The sequence below is a fragment of the Gallus gallus genome, chromosome 2 (genome assembly GCF_016699485.2).
Source record: "Gallus gallus isolate bGalGal1 chromosome 2, bGalGal1.mat.broiler.GRCg7b, whole genome shotgun sequence".
Lineage (NCBI taxonomy): Eukaryota > Metazoa > Chordata > Aves > Galliformes > Phasianidae > Gallus > Gallus gallus.
The window spans coordinates 109,995,805-110,015,972 of NC_052533.1; the positions used below are offsets into that span (position 1 = coordinate 109,995,805).

Consider the following 20,168-nt stretch of genomic DNA (forward strand, 5'->3'; position numbering starts at 1 on the left):
TGCCACCCACTGCCTCTCTGTGTTCACATTCACTGTTTGGTCTCCAGAAAATGCTGTAACATTTGTACTTTCAAGTGACCTTGACTTACTCTACAATTCTGGTTTGTCCCTATGTTCTTCTCATGGTTTTCCTATTCAATCCACTCCTCCCAGCAGAATTTGTGTTTGCCTTACGGTAAGATGCCGCATGCATCAGGGAGGACCTGTGAGGCGGGATGGTGGGGGACTCAAGATGCTTGTCTCTCTTGTCTAATAGTGAAGAGTTGTCACGGAGGGGTCTTCCCCTTCATAGACGCAAAAATGTTTTCAATGTGCAGTGTTTCACTGAAGCCTTTTCCTGGGTAATTATGGCAGGATTGGCCCACAGCTTTTTCTTTACTACTTTGGCTCTTTGTCTTCTACTTTTAGTTTATCTTCATTTCAGTGTCTGTGACACTGTGGGAGATGGTTATTTTGTGAACATTTGTTTTTAAACAAGAGTAAACCATGCCTCCTGTAACCAATACAGAATTGTGTGGCTTCTAGGATAGAACTTGTCTGATTTACTTTAAAATTAATCAGATCCTGGCCTAAAGGATCTGATAAAGCTAATGCACCATAATTAGCAAATTTCTTACCAAGAAATCTTCTGATTGCTCCACAATCTCTTTGAAATTAAATTCTGCATGCTCATTTAGGGTACGACAGGTATCTTATCCTTAGTAGGAACCGCGTTTTCAAAATAAAAATAAACTAACATTTTATTGGAATGACTACATCTTCAATTTTTCCCCTGGTAGACTGGTACAATGCTATATTGTCCAAAAATTGAAAGTGAAGTACAGTGCAGAAAGAGGAACATAAAGGTCAGAGCAAAGGTGCCTATTTATAGCCTTGAGTAATAAATGCAGCTGAGGTTTAAAAAGAAGGTGCATTATTTGGAGATCAGGGAGAAGTGTCTATCAGTCCCATGAGTATTCAATTCTGTATTGAAAGCTGAAGTATCTCAGACTCTTCAGCACCTCTTTACAGCCTACAGTATCTCTTCTTCTGTCACCGTGCCTCTCTGCTGCAGTCTCATGTGCTTTGTGCTGATGGCAGTTCTGAACAAGTGGGTGGCACTTGAACATGTGGAAGGAGCACTCTTCTCTGGAAATGTGCTGCAGGTGAAATGAAGCCTACCTCTGGGATAAAATAGTAATAAAAAAAGCTTCTTGGTGGAAGAAGGAAATGCTGAGCTACCTGATGCTGTTGATGTTAACTCTATATGGAGGACAGGAATGAGAATGCTTACCTAAATCTCAGCAGTAACTCTGCCAAAGTCAGGCTTACTACCAAAGCTTATACAACAGCTTTCTTCCTGTGCAATGATTTCTCGTGCAATTCAGCTTGTTAAGCCAAATGCTGGAAACAGCATTCTCTCATTGTTCTGTATTTTTCTCCTCAGCACTAACTGGATTTCTCTGAAAAGAAAGAGAGGTGCGACCAAGGCATTTCTTCTTACGAAAGGCAGTATAAGGGCAGGTAGCATTATACTTACAGTACACCTACAGTGCTAAATTATCAAAACTTTAGTCTTTGCAGAAAAATATTGTTGCCTCATGTCTGTGCCTAGGAAAATCATGGAGCAGATCCTCCTGGAATAGATGTTAAGGTATGTGCAAGATGCAGAGATAATACAAGACAGCCAGCACAGCTTCACCAAGGGCAGATCATGCCTGACTGATGTGGTAGCCTTCTGTGACAGAGTAACAGCACCGATGGACAGAAGAAAGGTAACTGATGTCATCTACCTGTACTTGTGCACAGCCTTTGAGATGATCCCATACCATATCCTTATCTCTAAATTGGAGAGAAATGGACTGTTATGTGGATAAAGATTTGGTTGGATCATCGTAGCCAGAGAGTTGTCAATTACGTGCGGATGGAGGCCAGTCACAAGTAATGTCCCTCAGGAGGTCCATCTTGGGACCGGTGCTCTTCAACATCTTTATCAGTGACACGGACAGTGGGATTGAGAGTACCCTCAGCAAGTTTGCTGATGACAGCCAGCTGAGTCATGCAGTTGACAGAACAGAAGGGAGGGATGCCATTCAGAGGAACTTGGACACTCTCAAAAAGTGAGCACATGAGAAATTAATGAGATTTAGCAAGGCCACTGCAAGGTATTGCAGTTGGGTCGAGGCAATCCCAAATACGAGTACAGACTGGGAAAAAAACTCCTTCAGAACAGACCTGCAGAGAAGGACATGTACGTCCTGATGTGCAAAAAGCTGGATGTGAGCCAGCAGTGTGCTCTTGGAGCCTGGAAGGCCAACTGTATCCTGGGCTGCTTCAAAAGATGGTGGCCAGCAGGGAGAGGGAGGTGATTGTCCCCTCTAATCTGCCATCATGAGGTCCTACCTGGAGTACTGTGTTCAAGTCTGGAGCCTCCAGTACAGAAAGATGTGGAGCTGTTGAAGCAGATCCAGAGGAGGCCATGAAGATGATCAAAGGGCTGGAGCACCTCTCCTATGAAGATAGGTTGAGGGAGTTGGGCTTGTTTAGCTTGGAGAAGAGAAGACACTGGAGAGACCCCATTGTGGCCTTGAAGAGAGCTTATAAGCAGAAGGGGGACTGACTTTTTACATGGTCTGATAGTGATAGGGCAAGGGGAAATGGCTTTAAACTAAACAAGGGCTTAGATGGTAAGAATTTTTTTACTCAAAAGAGTGTTGAGGCACTGGCACAGGCTACCCAGAGAGGTTGTGGATTCCCCATTGCTAGAGGTGTTCAAGACCAAGGTGGATGGGGCCCTGAGCATCCTGCCCATGGCAAGGGGATTGGAAGTAGATGGTCTTTAGGGTCCCCTCCCACCAAAACTGTTCTATGATCTTTTCAATTTGAAATGGATATGGTAAACTTTCAGAATTGATGGAGTATTCCATCCAACACTCAAACTAGAAACTCTCTTGGTCCCTGTTTATAGTAAATTCTCATTTGGAAGTTTCAGCTAATACTAATGCCAACAAGAATACTAACTTAAAATATAAAATTGTTAAAAATGGAAGTATTTGGAAGCAATGAACAAAGTAAAAAGTTGATGATTTTCAGTGCACACTAACGTGTGCGATTTTGACTTTCTGCTGTCTGAATGATAAGAATTTTTTAAAGGTTTTGACACATGGGGAATGCTATTACTTCCTTAATTCTCTTTAAAACAGAACTATAAACAGTAAACAATTGCAATTAATACTTGCAAATAATTATTAATTTGCAATTAATTAAACAATTGCAATTAATAATTGAATGAAAAGTTCAGCATTGCTCAATGTTCCTTCTATTCTTTGTGTTTCTCCCATTTGTTTTTCAAAAAGGACAAAAAATGAATCCTGAGTGAATGTTGACAAACAGGAGACAAGGGCTTGGCAGTCCTCTGTAAAGCTAAGATAGTAAACTATTAATAATCTACCTGGAGCCTTAGTCTTTATATTTAGTTCGTCTCTATCCACAGACAGGGTTGTTTCTAATGTGGTGCTTTCCTTGGAGCTGGAAGGATTACCAGTAGGCCATCTGTTCAGTCGGTTAGAAAAAATGTGATTGGCAGGTACCACTGACCTAAGACAGACATCTCCTTTTGCTACTGTCTGCAGAGTACAGCTACATGGTGAATTGCTTCTTCCTTTGTGATAGAATGCATTTCATGGTTGTTACAGCCTATTTCTCTGACAGATATTCAACCACTACACACCATTCTTCCTCCCTTTCAACTTGCTAAAGCCCACAGAGCAGTAAATCTAATCTCTAAGCTGGTGCAGTGCTCAGGGGATGAGGCATTGCAGATATCTGAGGGCAGATAATCCTGTTTGTCTCCAGAATGTTGGGGACCGCAGGAGGAGCTGGCAAGCTGTGAAAGGCCCTGACATTTGCCCGCTGGTGTAAGGACAAGCCATCTCTATGTTGTTGTCATTCAGCCCAATGTCTGGGATTTGGTTTTGTTTCATCGTTAAATAAAATCGGTGCTTTTCCAAGAAAGGTCACTGCAAGATTGAATTCAAGAAGAGCCTTTTATTTCTCAATGTGGAGGCAACTTCTGCTCTACTTCAGGACTCACAGCTACCATGCAGACAATTGTCAAGCAAAGGATGCCCTGCAAAATGAAAATGAAAATGAAGAGGATATTAAAACAGTACAGCAACTTTTCAAGGTAAGATCTTTTTAAAGGTTGCATCCAGAGGAGGAAAACAAAGGTGGTAAAAATGCACGTCCTGGGAGGAGAGGACAAGGACACTTGGGTCACCTAGCGAGCACAAAGCTGCACCAGGGGACAATCAGACTGGGCACTAGGAAACATTTCTTTATCAGAGTGGCCATACACTGCAACAGGCTTCCTAGAGAGGTGGTTGGTGCTCCATACCTGTCACTGTTGAGAAAGTATTTGGTCAATGCCTTCAAAAAACACGCTTTAACTTTTTGTTAGCCCTGAGGTGGTCAGGCAGTTGGACTCAATGATCTTTGTAGGTCCCTTGCAATGGCACCATTCTAATTCAAAGATAGAATTCAGGGTTTCTGAATGTTCTGGATGATGGGGTAAATGCTCTATCTGAAAAGAAGCTAAAAGAAAATGTGAATGTGATATATAACAGCTGTAGACTACTTGTCACCAAGAAATCAGTAGCTTTCCTCTGTTCCTGAGTCCCACCTTCTACCCTCTGTTCCTCTGCATGTTATAACCACAAGAACAAAGGAGATGGTGATCCACCTTCCCTTTAAGTCTGTTTTCAAACAAATTAAATGCATCCATCTAACTCATAAAAATGATTAATCCCTGGTGTGGCTTATCTGTGGTGAAAGGATGAGGGAAAACATGCTGTTTCATGGCATTTAGATGCTGAAGAGATCTGCATTTTTACTGATGCTACCTCAGATGTTTTCTAATGATTGTTAACAAAAGAAGATATCTCAAAGAAATCAGATAGTTTAGTACTAAAATCTACTTTAATATTATAGAAAACTCTCTCTAATGAACCCACACAGATGAAACATTTTCTTAATTAAAAACAACTGTTACCTATCCTCTAGATTTTGTCAAAAGCCTGAAAGATGTGTGAGGGCTGAACCAACAGTCTATGGTGAATAGCATGCTCCTGTGCACTCAGCAGAGCAGGAGAAGCAGGTGTAAGAAACTATCTTTGATAAAGAAGTAATACACCCTGGTTCATGGTAGGGAAGGAAATAAAGCAGAAAACTCAGGCACTTTTGAAATAGCATAGTTTGTTGGTTTTTTTCTCAGATTAATTTAGCACCAGAGTAGAGAGAAACTAAGGTAACCAGTCAGGAGTAGATCTCTTTGGTGAAAGGCAAGAAGGGAGAAGAAGCCATTCCCTAGGATCCTTCAAGTTAGAGCAAAGAAGTGGCTTCTCCATCCCACCTCCTTAGCTAACACACGTCTGTTTCCTGGAGGCCATTTAACTTGAATTATACACAGGAATGCACTCATCAGAACTCCTAAGTGATAGTGCTTTTACCAAAAGGAAATATTCAGCCAGCTTTGCCACTGGCAGTTACCTGTTCCTGCTCATCAACAAAGTAATTTTAAAATTTCATGTCATTACGCCTAGTTATCTATCTATTTAGCCTGGCAACTTCTTGCCTTTCTTGAAGGGAATGGGAGTTCTGTCACAGGCCCAACTACTTCTTAACACAGGTAGTCACTGCTTCTGGAACCCTGCATACTCCATAGCTTATGTCCCCAGTCAGGTCTTGTTTAGCTGCCCTATTAATCATTCTAGGTGAACTGTTCCTTTCAGCTTGTCTCTTACCTGAAATTGTAGTTTGTTGATGCATCTTTGAGGCCGTAGTGGACAAGATGGAGTCAGGGACCTAACAGAGTAGAACATATTTCACTGAGCTGTGAAGAAGTTTACAGAGGGACTTAAATTACACTGCAAGGCTTAGGGTTGTTTACTTGTACATAGTTCTTTAAACACTGATGCCGCCAGCTTCCCTTCTCCCACTGAACTACCTGTCCCATTTACTTTGCTTTGTGTTTATGTTACTAAATGCTGCAGCTCCACCAGCATGGCTCTGATCTCTGGAAGCAGGGACAGCCTGGGAAGTGCTTCATGAGCTTAGCTGTGGTGAAATTTCTGACCTGTCTTGTATGAGACTGCATGTGTTGAGGGAACATGCCTACACAACTTCATAAATCATACTAGCAAATGATTCAGTCTCCATATGCAACCTGAGCACTGCTACAAGTAGTTACCAAGTGTCCAAAGGAGCTGTGTTAGTGATAGAAATTACAAAACATACCCGTCTAGGAATGTGTACAGCCCTAAGACTGACAAAATAAAACAAATTGCAAGCCTTGCTTCATGTAGGAAAGCAATACTTTTTTACTGGTAGGGAACCGAGGCAGAAATGGTTGGCATGATTTCCCAGGTCTTAGGAAATGAAATTTGTAAAGTTGAAGACCAGTTTATCACTTACACTCCCAGAATAGACAAGACGATATTAAAATTCACGGTGACATTGAAGTCAGCAGAAAGTTCAGATTCTATCTAGTTAAGTATTTCTAAACTATGTCATTAGACTCGTATATATGCTTGACTGACGGGGATTCTGATCAGACTGATTCCACAGTACTCATTAATTCTGATGTTCCCTTCAGCCTTAGATGAGGTTTTGAATGTGATGCCTCTGAATGTGAGCAGTAGCTGCTTCTGAGAGCAACTTGCCTTCTAATTCAACGTGGCAAAATGTTGAAACATTAAATAAATTGGGCTAAAAAAAGAATATTTTAACAAAACACTTGAATTAGGCTTATTTATTCCTGAAAGTGCTTTCAAAGAGAAACTGAATTACAAGATGAATGTTTTTGAAAAATGGTAAGCAGGGTTGAGTCCTTTTAAATTCTCTTCGTGATATTTAAATTAATTCAGTTAGTTATTTGTAAACTTCATTTGCACTGTTGAAAATACCTTTCCCTCTGACACGCTGACATCTTGTTTTGTAAAAGTTTTAAAAGACAAAAGCAAATAAACTGTTTTACCAGACTCAGCACAAAGGTGCAAAGAGCTATTTTACCCAAAGCTATCGTGGTCACATTCTAATGTGCCCCCAGTGTACCTTAACAGCAGCCTAGGAACACTACACTGAGTGGGAATATCATGAGAGGGTACAAATAGGTCACAGTATTTTCCTAATGGTAACGTTTGTCTAAAGTCCTGTTCAACACATCTCAGTACCATTACTTCCTCAGAAGATAATGCAACAGAGATGCCATATTTTCATTTGTGTCCAGCTTACATCTGAGTAGAATCTGTTTCACTTACATAGAGTAATTACTATTTTTAAGCATATAGGCCACAGATTCAATTGATTTTACAAAAATGATATGCCTATGGACAACATGTGACTGGAGAAGTGCAAATGGGATGGCAGCGACAGTTGTCTGAGGGCACTAATAAGCCTAAGTGTCCCTGACCAGCCTCACCTTGGGCTTCCACCCACACCCATGGGCCCAGCTGCTTGATTTAAGATCAACCCTGGGCGCTTATTTCTTGCTTGAGCCATGTAGGAGGAGCACTAGTCTCTGGAAAAGCTTCAGTCACATTTAATGTAGTGATGGAGCTGGCTGGTTGAGACCATAACCCCTGGGCTAACTTCCTGGTTTGACCTTGATTGTCCTCTGACAGTTTGGGTTTGCCAGGTGATTGAGTGACCTGGTATTAACACTGAGCACTGAATTCCATCCTGCTGTGGTATTATGATGGGTCTGGATTCTTGGTTGGACCTGGACACCATCTCCATATCTGTCCTGTTTGCCTTGCCCAGGTACTGTGGCATGGGCTGTGGCAGGGGAGGTGCTTGTCCTGCTGGCTTCAGGATCTCCTTGGCTTCAAGCTAAACTTTCCAAGGGAGCAAGGCTCTTGCTCTTGCAGCTCCCTGACAAACAAAATCTTTTCCAGCTTCTGCTGAGGTTATCTTACCTGTAAGATCTTTCTATCTGCTGTTCCCCAAGTCATGGAGCAGAGAGATGAATAAAGGTGAAGAAAAACATTCTGTAAAATGAGGTGTGTGCCAAGGAAAGGCAGAGAGCGACTCAAGCCTCTCCAATCCACCTGTAGGCTGATGCCTTATGAGCACCCAGGTGGCATCTTGGTTACAGTAGTTTTGCCCTTCTGCTTCCCAAGTCTCACCATTCTGAGCTGTGTGCCAGACGAGGCTGAAACTGAAAAGGACATAAGCACACTGGAGCAGCATCCGTTGGGTTTGGAGATATCAGACATTATTCCATGAACTGCACGTAACGTGGAAATTGCTCATGAGCATGCATAGCTCATCTAGATTAGTCAGCAACTGCTATGAATCATAATTTGTTTGATGGAATAGGAATCCATTCACAACTTCAGAAAGGTCAGAAATCATAAAAAAAACTACTATTTGTGAAAGACAGCATGCCATTTTAATGATTGCACTCTTCTGCAAAACACTCTAGTGTCTCCAGGTGATAAGTGCCGTATTAATTACTGCTAACAGTCCTGCTGAAGTCAGATATTGTCATGTCTTTCATAAGAGTAGCATGAGCCCTAATATCAGTAAATAGACTCACCTTCTTCAGTCTATATAATCTCTGCTGAGTTGATTTTCATTGCAATATTGCTTGTTTGGTGAAGTCAGTTTTTCACAGTCACAGTAGCACTTGTATGTCATAAAGCTTGCGACTGCATCACAAGATGTTAGAAGCAAGCTGAAGAGTAATTTATACCAAGAAGAAATTATTGCTGTCCTTCTGAACAGGCATTTTGCCTAGTTAAATAGGCTGAAATACAGTTTAATAGTCACATTTTATTTAATTCTTATGTTTGAGATGAGCAGGGGATGCTAACTGTATGTCTGTGGGTTGAATCGCTTGGCAGCTAACACTCTTCATCTTTGCCAAAGCAGTTGCTCTTACATAGCAGCTGTAAAATTTGAGACATGTTTGGTGCTCTGTTTTATTCATGAGCAGCACTGCTTCAAATGGAGTAAGACTTCTGGGGGGGAAATAGGAGTATTACAGAGTGCTGACACCACCAAATTATGATTATCTAGTCTTACTGACAACTTACTGGAGGATGTGCTATTCTTTTAGGGGGGGAAAGGGCTATTTTGCTGACTAGCAATAGATAAGATAATGAGGTAAAATAATATGCCATTGCTGTGCTGTTTAATTTTGTTTTCTTGACATGTATTCTTTATAAACATTATGTCCCTGATGTGGTTTTAATAAGGAAATGCTACTTCTGCATACTTTTAGTCTATCAATCCTTCTGAGATCTGCACTGTCTATCAAAATACTGGGGTCCATCTCTTAAGCAGATGTTACAAAGATTAAGACCCTCCTAGCCCCCTGACCCTATAAGAAGTCAGGTAGAAACTGACCATGCTTTCTGTCATTTTCAAGAGAATTCCTCCAAGGAAAAGCTTGTTGCATTAATTGCCCCTTTCTAAAAGCACTCTGGGAGTATTTCAGAATTACTCACTCCTAAGTCTATAGCAGTTATTAGGGTCGCTCATGCTGTGAAAAAGACTGTAGTAGTCATTTGGAGGGTGAGAGTTCTGTCTTTCAGCACATTTATCTGAAGTGGGAGTTCTTCTAGCTTAGCACTCACTGTGGCAAAGACATTTTTCTTTGAAGGTCAGGTAAAGCTCCTACAGCTTTCTGTATTGAGTGAGGGAACTGCAACTAATAACTGGAAATCAAAAGGCACAAGACTGATATGCTGCTGTATGTCAGTGCACTGGTGTCCATTAATGCCCATAGTTTCAAGTTAGGGACTAGCTATCTCAGTAATGGATGAGCAGAACTGGGTATATAGGAACAGGATTCAAGAAGCACTCAACTGGAGAGGTGGCCATCTGCAGAAACACCAAATAATGTTAGAGATGGGCCTCTCCTTTCATTTGTGAATCACAGACTCAGACACTGTCCTGAAATTAGGCCTGACACAGGACAGAGGAGTGCTTTCTCATTTGATAGCCCAGTACTGTTGCCCAAATTATGGGCAGTCCAAGTTGAAAACCTTTCTCTGATGTGACTTTACCAAGTAGAAATGTGAGATTCACTTTTCCTTCTTAACAGGTACTCGGTGAGCCTGAACCAAAATCCATAAGGAATTCCCTTGCAGCCAGAGTGGAAAGTCATCCCCTTCCCCTCCACATTTAGACACATCCAAATCAGAGAGGGCCCTTCTGGAAGCAGAGGCTGATGTAGGCCACCTCTTGCAGCTAGGCCACCAGCCTGGGAGATCACAACTCACAGTGAAATTCACAGTGAAAAAAAAGGAGCTCTACCTGTATGGCCAGTAGATATGCTAACAACTGTGTGTAGGTCTGTGGAGGGGCTGAGGAGATCTCTGAAGCTCTGGCTCCCAGGTGAAGTGTGATGTAAGTATAGTGTCAAATCAGTCCCATAACTTCCTTTGGAAGATGCCCCACAAACACTTGTTCCTGTGTTTGGGAGTTCCCTCTGCTCCCAGAGAGCAACTTCTTGCTCAGTGCTTTGGGATTTTCAGGATGGCTTGCTTAGATGGTCATGTGCAGGGAGGAAGCCTGGCTCAGACCGATAAATCCTTCTGGGAGCTGTGCTACAAATGGTATACTCTGAAACACTCAGCTTACAGGGCTTGTGAAACAAAGAGCTCCTCACAAGGTCCTTTTAAACTAAATCTAACTGGCACGACCATTGTTTTTTACTTTATAAAAGATTTTTCTTTTTCATCCATAAACACTGTTCAGAGAAAGATATCTATTGTTCAGTGCTCGCTGTGAGCCAGCAATAGCTGTGCTGACAAAAATCAGAGGGCATTCTTTTGTAACAGTTGTCAAAATAATAATGTATTACACATTAATGGGTAGACTGCTTGCATGTTAATGATGTGCAAATTTTCTAGTCCTCAGAGATAATTTGTTCTAATTAGCAATCGTGTGTTTTTCCAATTTAGTGATCTACATATTTTACCTGTGAAATAACACTAACATTCCTTTTTTAGTTATGCACCTTCAAAATGGAAAATGCCAAAGCCTGAGCTGGTTGGATATTACTGTCAGAGGAAGAATTCAGTGATCACAAAAGCCAAACTATTACAATACTTCTAGAATGTTGTCAGCAAAGCAATCCTAGACTGGCCCGAATTACAGAGGTTGTTTTCATTAATACATGACAACCTTCTTTAAGTAGAATAAAATATTACACTGACTAATATCTTACTTGCTCAGCTGAATGTTAATCAATCAATTCAAGGTATGGGTAACCTGTAGTTAAAAATATACTAACTTAGGGTCTCCTTCTACCATCAAGAATCAACAGTTTAGCTAAAGGATACAGAGGAAGAACAGCAGCTCTTTCTCTCTGGAAAACCTTGGAAGTAGCTTCTTAAAAAGGCAGGTAATTCAGTGTCTGTGAGGTAGGAGGAACTAATGTTTATTCCATGGTATGTCTCCCACACCCAGATGGATGAAAATAAATGATTGCCAATTAAAAATGAAAATAAAGATTCAATGACACAGAATAAGAAAGAGGAATGGTGGTAGGTCGGGGTTTTTTGAGTTCAGAGTTCTCAGTGATTTCTGTGTGTCAGAGGAATCCCCACATGCCAGAATAAACTGTACCTGGGTCACAGGTGTCAGCCAATTCACCTTAATTAACACACCCTTCCAGTGCACAGGTGCAGTACTGCCAAGGGCAGTTCTGGTTGTGAGCTTGATAGTATCACTTGACCCTTGCTGCTAGGATCAGCTCTCCTCAAGCTCTTCCTCATATAGGTTTCTCTCACCTGCTCTTTAAAACCTCACTAATACAGACCCTACAGTATAGGCAGCCTGCCACTGCTTCATGCTTCTACCATTAAAAGCCCATTTTTAACCTAGAGATCCCTGTCTGCAGTTTAAATCCATTATTAGCTGCTGTACGTGTAGCGAGCACAAAGAGGAGTTTATTCTTTCCCCATCTGCACACAGCACACGCTGCCTGATATGTTTGCCACAAGTGAGGCAAAGACACAAAATTTATGAATCACAAACGTGCTTTTTCACAGCAGATTCTTTCCACAAAAGAAGTTAAAAGACTCCGGGGACAGATAAATATTTCTTCCAATCTGTTCAAAGCTTACCCAGTCCTATGTTTTCTGAACCCCTTTCCTGAAAAAGCAGGGCAGCTCTATGCTCATATTTAGTTACATCTCTTTATAAATCACCTTTGTCCAGCCAAAAGCAAGATATAAAAGGAAATGATTAAATCCTACCAAAAACACCTTAATTTCAAAGCCCAGCTCCAGGTTGCTAGGGTTCCCCTGCCAAGCCATGATGTGCAGGGAAGAGCCCATCACACTTCTCTCTGAGTCCACACAGGGAACAGGAGCACTGTGTTATACAAAAAAGGGAACTGTATGCTTCATCACAAGCATAACAACTTAACTCCGAGGCAGGCAGAATGTTATTTTTTTCTAATAGTCACATCCAAAAGATGTGCTGAAAGCTGCCACGTGTGAAATTGAAAGGATCTGTGAACATGTGCAGTGGTGAAGCCTGGCTCCCAGTGGGTCTGTGCCTCCATACTGACTGGTTGTGATTTCCCATAGACCACCCCTGCAACCAGCACTGATTCCAAAGAAATATTTGGGCAGTTTTGAGGTTTTTTGATTTTGAGGTCTTTGGGCTCAATAAGGGCAAAGACATCTCTGACTGATTCTTTCAACTTACCTGTTTCCTTTGAGGGTTATCAGGATAACGAGCAAAACCCATGGATCAGCCTTGGAGATAAATAAAGTCTTTGTTCTCTAACTGAATAACAATCAGCATATATTATGAAAAGTAGAGGGTTATAATATTTTAAAGTATCCAATTTCTTGAACTGCAGTGCTTAATTTTGAAATAAAAAGCATAGTCTTCTCATTTGATGACCAAAACTGTTGGTTTTAATGCAATCTTGGAAATATCTTTGGAGAAAGGAATATCCTTTCAGGGACTCCTCGCCAATCCTGGAGCTGAGAATCACAAATAAGCTCTGACACCCACACTCTCTGCAGCTTCTGGTACTTGGAACTTGTATTCAGATTCACACAAGTGGTGCTAAATAAGAGCAGTAAGGAGTGTTTCTGCATTTTCATCCAGATCATCTGGATGGTTTGGCATGGAATAGCAGGCTGGTTCTCCGTCAAGGACTGATGAATTGAGTCAGAGCCTTAAATGACAAGGACATTTCTTCAAACCAGAATTACTTGCTGTTCACTAAAATATCTGATTCTGAAGGATGAATGCTGTTCTTATGGCAGACCAGCCTCCCTTGCTGCACTGCCCATTGTGTTGGTACAAGCCCTGTGCAGACGAATGCGTATGTTTCATTTAAGTAACAGAACAGCATCTTGCTTGAATGATTTACTTGATCAAGAGCGGCATTCTCAGACTGCAAAATTGTTTCAGACTCATAGAAATCTGTGCTTTCTCGAGTATCAGACTGTGTGGTGAGGAGGCACTCTTTAAACAGAAAGAAAAGCCAAGATCCACTGGATTTCTACCAGCCTTTTCAAATCATTAGGAGAAATAACGTAAAGGTGGTAGGGATCAGAGAAGAAAGTACAGGCTGTTGCAGACAGGACACTTTTAGAGCCACTTCATCTTTTCAGTGTTTGGACAGGTTTGAAATGAACTGCAGAAAGGAAGACGACAGGGACGTTTTGTCTGCCCAGGAGGAGGAGGTGGTCTTTAGAAACAGCGGTGTCACAGAGAAACTCCCACCAATCCGGTCTCTTAATGAGTTGCTTTGAACAGCAATGTATAAAGGGGAGATATAAAACTGGGTTTGTCCCAGTTTCTACCCACCTGCAGTTCTGTTCTCCCACTCTTAAAATGCTTCTAGAATTCACAGCAAAGGGTATTGTATTTTTGATTGTGATTACAGGGCAAGTGGCAGGCAGCCTGGGGATGGTCAGGGGAAAAGGACCGGCCTGCAGAAGGGAGTGCCTGTCTCTCTCAGCATCAGATGGGAGAAACGTGGCTTCGTGAGAAAAATCACATACCTTCCCCAAAAACTCAGAACGGATCCTCTGTGTCCATAACAGTATCTATGGCACTAAAGAAGACCTGGGAACCGACACTATTTGTGAGGCTGCCCCTAAGCCTAAATCATGACATTTAGGCAGTAATTTGTGCTATCCAAAGTCACAGTTTGTGTAATCTAGGCATGTATGCTTATGTGGGTAAGTTTTCTCAGGGCTTCTCTAAGAAAGGTTAGTAAGAGATTTTTCAAGGAAGCCACAGGGCTTTCTTGATTCCATAGGGATATCTACATAACAGGGATAACCTGGTTTCTCCAAATCTGTCCTTGTTATCTGTGATCTGTGATTCTGTGATTCTGTGATCTGCCATTGATAATTTAGTACGCTGGGGCAAATACCATCTAAAGTGTTCCCATTTCTCAAATACAATCATGGCTGCTCCTCACCATCGTTCCTATCAGATCTGCTCCCCTTCCTGAAATCATCATTTGAAGATCTTTTTCAATATTGCAGAATCACAGAATCATAGAATCCTTAGAGTTGGAAGGGACTTTTAAAGTTAATCTAGTTCAACTATCCTGCAACAAGCAGGGACATGCACACCTAGATCATGCTGGAGTAACACTAGTAGCCACCACCTCAAACTAGTATGCAATGAAGCAAACACAGGATTTGCTCTTTCTGCCAGCGTCTACCAGCCGAGAACATTCTAGTTTGTGATATAACTCCTTTTAGCCTCATACTCTTTTACAGTCTCTTATTGCCCTCTTTTTTTTTTCTTTTGTTCTTTATCGAAAGAATTATGGTGTATTTTAGCCATTATGTCTTTTCACGTTCTCACCTACATCCTGCAATTGAATGATATTTTCTGCCAGAGGTCTACATGATTCTTCAAATCCTTCCAGATTTTCTAAAGCCCAATATTTAATTACAAGTCAGTAGCACATGTCCCATTGTCTTCCTCGGGAATGTTGTCAAGGCACAGAACTACTGCGCAGCCACTTTGTGCAACCAGGTTTCTAAATGCACTTTGATACTACTCTGAAAAACCAAGCTGTTCAGGAGCATTGGTTCTAAATTAATCTATCAATCTTCCTTTCTGAATCAGCTCTGGAATATAATTACAAAGTGCTTTTATAGTTTTCCAGACCTTAAAGTTGCAGTCATGTCACTTTTGGATTCTTCTATAATTTAACTCTATTTACTGTTTGTCAATAGGAAGGAGTAGGAAGGAGTCTGCATAACAATTAGCTTACTTATGACACAGAATATTGGGAATGTTTCTGAAGGTCATGGCTGGATATGAATCTCTTGAGTGATGTTGATACCTTATTTATTTATTTTTTTTCCTTTCCTAATCATGAAGAGAGGAAAATATTTTTTGTTCCCCAATGTAGTTTGTTTGCTTTCCACTGTGGGCAGAGAAAAAGACCCCTAATAGGAATAGCGCTTTGGCACTTAGTTATTAATCCTCAACTGATGAGGCTCCACATTCAAATCATAGGTGCACAGTGACACCTTCTGGAAGTTTGATATGAGAGTTACTTAAGCAGCTTCCACCATCTGAAAACTCACAGATTTTACATGTAGAAGCTAATGTTTTGTCAGACCTTTGGCACACGTTCCCTAATGTCACTGGGACATATAGCAGCACAACATTGTCCTAATGGGAGAGTTTTCCTCAAAAGTCAAGTCCAAAGTGTAGGGTTTCTAATGATTACAATTAATTCAAATGTTTATGCAAAGGAAAATAAAAGTAGGATAGAATTAGAAATGTATGTTAAGCTCATGATTAAAAAAAAATGCTATTAACATTTCATTGTTAACTATTTATTCACACAGATAAGGGAAGAGGGTCAGACAAAATACACTGGGACATCAATTGGCCTAATGCAGCAAATGGAATGAATGATATAGTTGCTTAATGCAGCCTTACTTCAGCAGAAATTTCATTTCTGTACATGTCATATTGCAATTTCTAGTTAGATGCTCTTTGCCCAAGCCGCCAGCTCCCTGAGTAGTCTGCCTGTCAATCTGCCAGCAACTCTGAGTCAACGAGGTTTTTCAGCACGTGGGCTGTGCCCCAGACCTCAGTACAAGGGCTCACACACCCTACGGTGCCTACAAGCATCAGCTGGATGGGAGCCACAACAGGAGCAGAGCCATCCTTGGGCTAAATGATGCTGTAAAATGCAGCACTCACTCCTATTACTGAAAAGCCACTCCTTATTTCTAATATTCAAGTCTGGCTCAAAAATGTTTTCTCCTTAAGCTGCCTCATCCTTAGAAATAACAAAAATGTGATATGTAGGAGTGGAAAAGGAGCAGGGTTGTGAGTGGAGACAGCAGAGGCTGATTTCCAGACTTCCTGAGACTTCAGAGTAGGCGCTGACTGATAGAAATACTCAGAGATCCACAGAACTCAATAGATCTGTGATTCACACCAGCTGTGGATTGACTCTTTAGTTTCCAAAGAGTGTCTCTGACATATCTGGAGGAATGTTTTTCACCACCATCTAAAATGAAATGGTCACTATGGGTTCAGATGTAAACTGCATACAGAGCTATGTCTTCAAGTAATGAGGTGCAACTTTGGCAGAAGAGTGTGTAAAAATAATCATTATGTAGCAGAAAGAAGTAGAGCCTGATAGTTTTGGCAGAACGTATGCCGAGGCTTAGCCAACCTTGTGACAGCACATCACCCAGGAAAACTACCTAATGGAGCCATAATAATTAGCAAAGTCCTCAGCAGAGCCATCGAAGGCAAACAATTCTGGCTGCACTGAGATCTAAGCAAGCGTAACAATTACAATAACTTTTCAAGCATGAGTTAATACATTCACCTAACAATGCAACCACAAGTTTTAGCACAGCACCAGCAAAAGTCTAACAGAAACTACGTATCTCCTACTGAACAGTTACACTTCAACAGTGTAAATGAAATAACCATAGGAGGAACTTCTTCCCAGGGTGAATTTCACAATACAAAATAAATTCAGCTGAAAAATGAATGCATTTCCATTAATGTTTGTGAAAAAATCAAGCACTAACATGCAGGCCCTGCATGTAGGGTAAGTTTTCTCTATGGACTGCTCCATGCAGCTGTATAGCTTGTTTCACATGCTGTAAGACTCTGGTTTATTCTGCCTCCCATCAGCCTTGAACCTAAGTCTCCTGTTTGAAATCAGCTACTAACAGGTCCATTAAGGAAAGCTGTTTTCACCTGCAAGTAACTAATGTTGAAAAAACACTAATAGCTAGAAGTTCATGAAAGTCATTTCCCACAATATTATTGCAACATGTTCACTGCAAAATACGGTTACTTCAGATGCATCTTTTAAGATTACAAACATATATTTACATTTTAAGTTTTCATTAATGAATAAATATTAGAATATTGCTGATATTAACAAACAAACAGGAATAAACAAACAAAAAACCTAAGAAGTTCAGGTAAAGTCACTTTACTTCTGAAAATATCTCCTCTCCCCCAAAAAGCCCCAGAGTAATTTGTGGCAAAGACACTTTCATGTCAGTGAAAATAGGTAAACATGGCTCCTTACCTCTGTTTGAATTGCTCCCTAATGCACTATGAACCAGCTCCACTCAACAGCCTAGAAAATCTCTACTTAACAATCTAAGTGAGCAGGAAACAGCAAAATAGATTGGCACACATAAAGCAACCAGGCTACCTGTTCCTTCACATGAAAATGTGCAAAACTCTCCTAGGGCAAGGAGCAGGAGTTGAGGAGTGAGGCCCACAGTCTGTCCGAGAACCTTAAAGTAAAGCAAGCCAATAAATAACAGCTTTTCGCATTATGTCATTATATGGCATTAAGTCTGCTTGACAGAATGCTGAAATAAAATAATGTTATTAAAATACAGACGCACTTTCTGTATTGCCTTTATTATAACATGATCTTAACATTTTCAGTGGTGACAAGTTTTTTTAAAAGTTACAGTTCAGATTTGTGATAGTAACTGCAGGCTCCTTCATTTCCACAATTGTTCACAAGAGTCTAATAAGGATGTATTTATATATAATGCCTTACATAGTAATAGGTAATAACAATATTGAAATTGAGTTGTGGTTTAGTATTCACCTTGTGTGTTACAAAGAGGTGCAACTATTTGGGATTAGGAGGTAATTTTATGAAACACACAGTTCATGTGTAAACGGTCAATTTTCCATGACACATTTTTCAGCATACAACCAAGACCCAGACCCAGGACTCACAAATAGGTTGATGAGGTGTACACATTTTGCTTTCTCTCTGTCCTAGTGAAGTAGAATTAACCTGTAGAAGTGATGCAGCAGTGGGGACTGGGTGTGCAGTCACAGCAGTGCACATGCAGTGCAAGTTTCTCTGATGTCAGAGGGAATTGTCTTCCCTTAAGCACATGAGACACACATGCTCAAACTCATTTTAGGCAAAGAAAGGGAATGAATCTTTGTATCTCAACTTCTGAAGTTCCTCATCTTTAAACCTCTTTTCAAAGAAAGTTCAAGCTCTCATTTTATGCAGTCCTGCCTTATGCAGCCGAACATCAGCCTTCAATCGTTAGTCGAGGAGAAAGGAGAGGAAGGTGCCTGTTTGTACCAACACTATTCATTATTGCTATTCATGTTGAAGAAACTGGCCATCTTTAATTAAGTGGTAGTTGATCATGACTCGCCCCCGCCAAGAGAAGCCCATGCCTCCCAAAGGGTTACATTGTGCCCTTGTTGAAAGGGCTCTGGTCTAGAGGGGGCTTAAGGGACTCACCCCAGCTTAATGCCCTGAGCCCATCCCTGCAGAATGGCTGAGAGCTGGAGGCAGAGGCCACTGGTGTTAGCAGGTGTCTTGCTGTTGATCTCAGGACAGAGGAAGAGCTGAAGCCCTCACTGAGTCTTTCTCTGCCAAGGAGTGAGGCAGGGCCATGTAATACTAATTGCCAAGCTTGTGATATCTCCATAGGTCCTGACCAGGCCATGACAACTGTAATTCAATACAGAAATGTATTAAACATCCCAGTCATGTGCTTTGTGCCACAACAAAAAGGACAGAGATTTCCAGAAGAGCTTCTCACCACCACACAGTAGAAATGCTCTTTCTATTGTCTCCTCTCTTCTGGGAACATTGTCCAGTTTCCTAGCTCACCCCTCTGAGCAGACCTAAGGGAGCTCCCTGTGCTGCCAAGCAACGGCAGACTCCGTGTGTGCCAGAATGGCAGCTCCCCTGCAGCCTCAAATCAGGCAAGCCTCTTCTCCTTGCACCAACACTGTTGCGACAATGGTGTAGGCCTTGAGGGAAAGCGCACCACCGCAGGGAAGGCTGTCTTCACACTAGGCAGTCCTCACTTCCTCTCTTTCTCTTTGATGCCAAGACAATGGCTGTGGGCCAGAAAAGGGGAAGGTAGAAAGGCTGTAAATAAAATGAGCCCGGAATTGGAAAAGACAGAAATTGCAGCTAGAGAAAAGGGAGGCAGAATCTGAATGGTGTGAGTAATTTCTGCATCTTCCGATTCCGGGCTCGTACTGTAGTGGGGTGGCTTCCTCCCCTCCGGGACCACGCAATTCTGCTGGAAAGGGGAAGATCGTATTGATTTACTGCTGGGAAACAGGAGCGGCTTTGCTGAGCAGGCGGGGCAGCCCCGAGCTGGAGCCGGGCGGGTTCAGCACCCTGGACAGTATCCCGCCGCGGTGTCTCCTGCCTCGGCGGTTCGGTTGTGCTTATTTTATTGCTTGATTTTCTACTGTTACGCGGGGTCACAGAATCATAGAACATCCTGAGCTGGAAGGGATCCCCCAAGGCTGTTTATTTTATAATGTCTTTTCTCTCTCTCTCTTTCTCTCTCTCTCTCCCCCCCCTCCCGCTCCCACCCCGCCACCCCGCAGCCCCCGCGGGCCGCCGGGCCCCTTTCCCCGCTCTCAGCGCTGCTCTCCAGCCCTTTCCTCCGCCCGCAGCTCCCCTCCCACCGGCCCCGCCCGCGCTTCGTCTGCGCGCCCCGTCGGCACGCCCCGGGGCTCCGCCTCGCCCCCCTGGTGCTGGCGGCTCTGCCGGCCCCCGGCGGCGCGGCTCCCCGCTGCCCGCTCGCAGCCCTCCTGCGTGGCCGCTGGGTTCTGCCTCCCCCGGCAGCCCCCCTCCTCGCCCCACCGCCGCCACCGCCCCGCCGCCGCCCCTCCCC

At 42.2% G+C, this 20,168-nt stretch overlaps 1 long non-coding RNA gene across 2 annotated transcripts; it reads right to left on the minus strand.

The window, feature by feature from the left end:
- Nucleotides 1-3,975: 3,975 nt before the first annotated feature.
- On the minus strand, nt 3,976-8,738 carry LOC121109893. Of its 2 annotated transcripts, none has more exons than XR_005857692.1 (4): nt 8,576-8,737; nt 7,953-8,194; nt 5,781-5,841; nt 3,976-4,108 (listed from the first exon to the last, which is right to left on the minus strand). It is a non-coding gene; the product is annotated as an uncharacterized LOC121109893 (long non-coding RNA). The 2 variants fall into 2 exon arrangements; XR_005857693.1 differs by lacking the exon at nt 3,976-4,108 and adding an exon at nt 4,315-4,572 and having other exon boundaries at nt 8,576-8,738.
- Between the last annotated feature and the right edge of the window lie 11,430 nt (nt 8,739-20,168).